General features: G+C 42.9%; 1 long non-coding RNA gene across 2 annotated transcripts; it reads left to right on the top strand.

Moving 5' to 3' along the window:
* The first annotated feature begins 541 nt into the window (after nt 1-541).
* LOC134297284 (uncharacterized) lies at nt 542-6,010 on the top strand. 2 transcript variants are annotated; one of them, XR_010004012.1, is made up of 3 exons: nt 542-731; nt 1,514-1,590; nt 5,791-6,010. It is a non-coding gene; the product is annotated as an uncharacterized LOC134297284 (long non-coding RNA). The 2 variants fall into 2 exon arrangements; XR_010004011.1 differs by lacking the exon at nt 1,514-1,590.
* Nucleotides 6,011-6,503: the final 493 nt, after the last annotated feature.

Raw genomic sequence — 6,503 nt, 5'->3', positions numbered from 1 at the left:
TCTGACTGGCGCAGATGCTTCTAAATTGCCTCCACGGCTATTCATTATTTATTTATTTACAGTATTTATACCTCGCCCTTCTCACCCCGAAGAAGACTCAGAGCAGCTTACAGAACACACATACCACAAACATTCAATGCCTATTATACCATTAACAAGGACAGACAACACAAACAGAGGTAAAAGCAGTTTTCCCATCTTATTTCCAACATCTTGAGGGTTATTCTAGACTCTGACCAAGAAGGGGTGCTTTCACTCCATTTTCCATGCCGAGGAGTCAGGAGCGGCCCTAGGTTTTTCAGTATGTATGCCTCCCACCGAAAATACGCCCCGCCCCCCAACTTACCGGCAGCGGCAGTGGCGGTGACTATTAGGTCACTCACCGCGGAACAAGGAAGTACTTGCTATTCTCGCAAGATCTCACGATATCTCGCCGAAACCTCGCGAGATCTTGCCAAAACCTCGCGAGATCTCGCAGAAACCTCATGAGGTCTCACCGAAATCTCACGAGATCTCGCAAAATCTCGCAAGAATAGCAAGTACTTCCTTGTTCCCCGGCAAGCGACCCAATGGTCGCCGCCACTGCCACTGCCACTGCCACCGCTTCAAGAGCGCCCTGCGAGGAGCTTTCCTCCGACCAATGTCCTGAAGGGCACCTTTATTACCACCCCGCTAAAAACAGTACTTATTTATCTACCCGCATTTCTGCTTTTGACCTTCTAGGTGGACAGGTAAGCTGGGGCTAATGGCAGGTGCTCACCCCGACTTGGGCTCGAACTGCCACCTTTCGATCAGTAGGATTTTTCTGCAGCACAGCGGTTTAGACTGCTGTGCTAAACCCAGCTAGAGAGGGTAAGTGGGTCAAAAGTCTGTAAATACAAACTTCATGGTGAAATAGAACTAGAGACCTAGTCTCACTGTATTCTACTTTGGTCAGACCTCCCCTGGAATACTGTGTCCAGTTCTAGGCACCACAATTCAAGAAGGATATTGACAAATTGAACAGAGAAGGGCAACCAAAATGATCAAATTTCTGAAGTCAAGCCATTATGAGGAGTGGCTGGGGGAGTTAAGGGGGACATGATCGCCAAGGTTGAATATTTACAAGGATGTCACATTGAGGAAGAGGTAGTCTTGTTTTCTGCTGCTCTGAAGACTAGGGCATGGAGCAATGGATTCAAATTGCAGGAAAAAAGATTCCACCTAAACATTAGGAAGAACTTTCTGATGGTAAGAGCTGTTCAGCAATGGATGACAAGGTTGCATTCTGCAGATTGTTCAGAAGTAAGATGCCATTGGGGTTGCTGTCTCCACCTTACTTCCCTATAGTCTCTGGACAAAAATCAAAATCTTGTCCAAGTCTTGTATTAAATCACCCAGAAGGGTAATTTTGTCCTCTTTAGGTATCCTACAACTTCATCACATGGGCAAAATTGCCCATCCTAGAAGAGTTTGACCTCACATCAGGCACAGAGCTTGCCATATCCCATCACATGTCTGTCTACTTCCACAGGGTCTGGATGCCTGAAATGAGGTGCATAGAGAAGAACGAGGGGAAACTGGGCAGTGGTGCTTCCTCCGTGGGATGAGGTGAGGGGCAATGTGGGCGATGCGGGCACCAGGCTCCCCACACCAGATTCACCACAGTCCATGGTGAATCGTCCTGCTATCACCCTCAATTGTGACCTCAATGTGATGAGATCCTTAGATAGGATGGTCCAGCTGACAGTAGAATTTTCCCTTGATGTGTTCATTAGCACCTATAGGAGTTGCCTATTGGTTTTTGCTGAGATTAATTTAGAGGAATGAGAGTCATTTGTTAATACTGCTGGGTATCAGGCAGATGCTTCACAAGGTCGTTATGGATGACAAAGCTGACTCTGTGTATTCATCATTCTTATTCAGGCAATCCCTTCCAAAAAGAAAATGTAGCCTCCTTTTTCAGAGTGCCCCCCTTGCTCTCCAGGCCTCTTGGAGGGCTGCTATATCGATATTAAAATATCTCAGTTTCCTTGCAATAATAGCAGTCATATGTTCAGGCCATTCATTGTCTCTGTTATCCAGCAGTGTTTGTATGTTCCACATTCCAAAATTCTTTTGGTTTTGGTTTTTTAACTGCAAGGTGGGGTGACCCATCTGGATGCAGCAGTCCAGTCAGGGATAAAAGAGGCAGGCTATGTTTAGACCCAACTATTACATGGAGAAACTGAATTACTCTTTTTTCCCCTTCTCTTCCTCCTCTCTATACAAACACCATTGTGTTATAGGCCCTATGGAAAACACATACAACTTTCAAAAGCTCGGGGAGCTCTCTACATTGATAACCAAGTCATATTGTATTATTCAATTCTATATGATATTTGCTATTTTCAAGCAAGGGAATCATTCGTCTTTTTTGAGACATTCAAAAAAAGAATTAGGATTATGTCAGCGATTCCTAAATGTATTATCCTAAAGATGTTTGCCAAAAATGTTCACTTTTCTTAGCAATACCTGCCAAAAGTATGAAAGAGATCGGGCATTTGTCACTGACTTAACATTGAAGAATCTAAAAAGAGAACTCTAAAGAGATTCTGGGGTTTATTTTGAGGATTTTCTTCATGGGTTGAAGTCCAGTTAGAAAAAGTGCAAACCTGTTATCATCAACCTATATGTGAAAAAATAAGTTATATAGAAAAATCATTCTCAGTTTAAAAACAAATGGGAGTGCAAACTTACAAAAGCCCTTAGTTTTCTTCATTTAGGGTTGTATGCCTTATGATGACCCTGAAGTAACCCTGCTGTGGGATTTTCTTGGCAAGATTTGTTCAGATGGGGTTTGTCTTTGTCTTTATTTGAGCTTGACAGAATGTGATTTTTCTAAGGGAATCCAGTGGGCATCCGTAGCTAATCAGGGATTCAAACCTTGGCCTCTCCAGTTCTCAGACCACCATATACCACTCTGTCCATTTTAGGACCTTATCAGACAAGAGCAAAATTGGAAGCATGTGCTGGTTCACCTTCTCCTTTACGACAGAGCCCACCAGCTCCCATTCCACAATGCACTGCAACTTCCAGCAGGGCTCCATTTTAAAGAAGGATAAAAGGGATCCTCTAACCATGGCAGGAGTCTACCATATACCATGCAGCTGTGGAGAAGTCTACAGCGCCCAGACACGAATCAAAGAGCATGAAAGGCACTGCAGAATAATTCAACCAAAGAAGTCACCTAAAACAGAGCACTTGATGAACCAGCTTGGACACAAAATATTATTTGAGAACACAAAAATTCTAGGCCACTCTGATAAATATTATGTGAAACTATACAGAGAAGCCATTGAAATCCACAAGCACGCAAACAATTTCAACAAAAAGGAAGAAACCATGAAAATGAACAAAATCTGGTTACCAGTATTAAAAACACAAAAATCAAGACAGTATACAATTGGCCACAAATCAGTCTTTAATAAGGATTCTTCTACATGAATATACCTAACATCCAACTATTTGTTATGTATGTTACAAATATGTTGATATGATTGTGCACTTTATGTCAATTTCACTATATTATGAGCCAGTTATTCATGTATTTAACACCTGTGCTACCATTTTACAACCCTTCAAGCCATGAAAGAGTTCAGCTATTAGCTCATGGTTAATTATCAGTACCGTGTTTCTATATACATTACACATGTACTTTGAAGTAAAGGTAAAGGTTTCCCCTGACGTTAAGTCCAGTCATGTCTGACTCTGGGGGTTGGTGCTCATCTCCATTCTAAGACAAAGAGCCAGCGTTGTCCGTAGATACCTCCAAGGTCATGTGGCCGGCATGACTGCATGGAGCCCCGTAACCTTCCCGCCAGAGCGGTACCTATTGATCTACTCACATTGGCATGTTTTCGAACTGCTAGGTTGGCAGAAGCTGGAGCTAACAGCAGGTGCTCATTCCACTCCCAGGATTTGAACCTGTGACCTTTCGGTCTGCAAGTTCAGCAGCTCAGTGCTTTAACACACTTCGCCACTGGGGCTCCTACACATGTACTTTATTGATCCCTAATTCATTTTAATAAACCAATACAAGTCTTTCTGTTGTTGTTTATTCATTCAGTTGCTTCCGACTCTTTGTGACCTCATGGACCAGCCCATGCTAGAGCTTCCTGTCGGCCGTCACCACCCCCAGCTCCTTCAAGATGAAGCCAGTCCTTTCAAGGATACCATCCTTCCATCTTGCCCTTGGTCGGCCCCTCTTCCTTTTTCCTTCCATTTCCCCCAGCATCATGATCTTCTCCAAGCTTTCCTGTCTTCTCATTATGTGGCCAAAGTACTTCATCTTTGCCTCTAATATCCTTCCCTCCAGTGAGCAGTTGGGCATTATTTCCTGGAGTATGGACTGGTTGGATCTTCTTGCAACCAAGGCATTCTCAGAATTTTCCTCCAACACCACAGTTCAAAAGCATCTATCTTTCTTTGCTCAGCCTTCCTTATGGTCCAGCTCTCGATCCATAGGTTACTATGGAGAATACCATTGCTTTGACTATGCAGACCTTCATTGCCAGTGTGATTTCTCTACTCTTCACTATTGTATCGAGGTTGGTCATTACTCTCCTTCCAAGAAGTAAACGTCGGATTTCCTGGCTGCAGTCTGTGTCTGCAGTCATCTTTGCACCTAGAAATACAAAGTCTGCAATGAGATGAGAGGATAACATAATGTGCCTAATAAAGTAATTAATTTCAGTTGGGTAGACAAAACAAAAGTCAATATTTTATAAAGTTGCTTTTCATCTTCTGTTCATCTCACTTCTCTCTCACCATGCTGAGCCCTCTATTCCTGATTAGAGCCCTGTCAGTCTCCCCTTCTGGGGGCCATGATGGCAGATATGCCCTTCAATTCATAAATAAAAAATAAGGAAAATATGAAAGAATAACATTTTTCTCTCTTTAAAAAAGATATATCTTAAACTGTTTGAACAAATAAGTGCCTCACCGTAAACATAATTTGGAAAGTTAGCACTTACTCAAAGTACTATTTAACTAGATCATCAAAATATAGAAAGTTCAGATTTAGTTTTACAAGTGATGATCAACAGTGAATTTTCTCTGAGAGGTCAACTGTATTGTATTTCATTGGCCTGTTTAACAGGCAAGCTACAGACACAGTTGTGCAGTGAAAAAACAGCTCTATTTAAAAACAAAAAAAAACAAAAAAACCCGCAAAGCTCTGCATAAATCCTCTTTCCTTTTTGAATGCTTACAGACCCATACAGTGTGCTTCATGCTGACTGCATATGTCAACTTCTAAAAGATTAATCTCCCATTAGCCAGTATATCGTTAAGCCTTTTGGGGAATTCTTATGAGTACCTTTGGCTGACAAAGCAGTATTTCCACTTAGGATTCAATATTTATGCAGCAGCCTGTGAACCACAGGTGTTTGACTGTATACAGTAATTTGGAATGAGGACTTTAATGGAAGTGGTTTAACACCATATAGAACCAAACTTTTTCCAGTGTTTAAAATGTCCCAGAAGACCAGGTGCATCTGCTGTGATTGTGCTTTGAAACATGCTAATTATCTGGGGTCTTATCTTGTCTCAAAATTTCAACAACAGCCTTTCAGATTCAAGAGTCTCTCCCGTCACTTTTAGGGTCACAGCATACATTATGCATGCTATAGAATAAGGTAATTCACATATTTGCATGCATAGGGTTGCATTGAATGGTGACTCTGATTCAGCAGAGCCTCCGTAATTTTGCATTTGCTTGCACTCATTTTTAATCCACCCACTGCCTAAATTCCTCAATCCCTGTTTCAGATTCTTCCACAAAAGAATAGGCCACAAAGTACCGAGGGACGCCTGGCAAACTTCACTAACCGCGGATGTTTCAGAATGGAATTCAGGAATCTCACCAGGCTGAAAGCAAATGACAGAAGACTTTATTCCATCTGCACAGAAAGGACACTTGTACAGCAATGGGTGCTCAAAAGGCACAAGTGTAAAAGCATAATAATAAAGCCGGCATTTTGATACACAAGAGTGCTTATGTATTAACATTGCTACTCTTTGTACCTCCCTCCCTTCCCCTTGCTTGGCCTGTGCTGAGAAGCCGGACCGCATTTTCCCAGCCTCTGATTGGCTAAGAGGTGATCCTTAGCCGGTGTGCACCCTGATTGGAGAAGGCGCCGATGATGTGGCCGGGATCTCCTTCCAGCTGGGGAGGGAAGCCCTGAGGCTTCTAATGGGCTGGCAGAGGTGGTCCTGGAGGCAGAGAGGTCTCCAGAGGCTGTGACAACCCCTGGTGTGTAGCAATAGAACGCTGGAGACAAAGAAAGTCCAAAAAGGCGCAACAACAAGGATCTTGACTTCTGCTTCTCCTCCTCCTCCCTCCCCCTGAGCGGAGCCATTCCACGTGGCGCCTGGAAGTGGGGGAGCCTTGGTATCTGCTGATTCAGAAAATTGCATTGGATAGACCACATCAGCTCTAGATTATTAAATATGGTTTTCTGTAGGTGAGCAGATGATGACTA

Source organism: Anolis carolinensis, chromosome 1, assembly GCF_035594765.1.
Source record: "Anolis carolinensis isolate JA03-04 chromosome 1, rAnoCar3.1.pri, whole genome shotgun sequence".
Lineage (NCBI taxonomy): Eukaryota > Metazoa > Chordata > Lepidosauria > Squamata > Dactyloidae > Anolis > Anolis carolinensis.
This window is presented reverse-complemented; position numbering and strand designations above follow the sequence as displayed.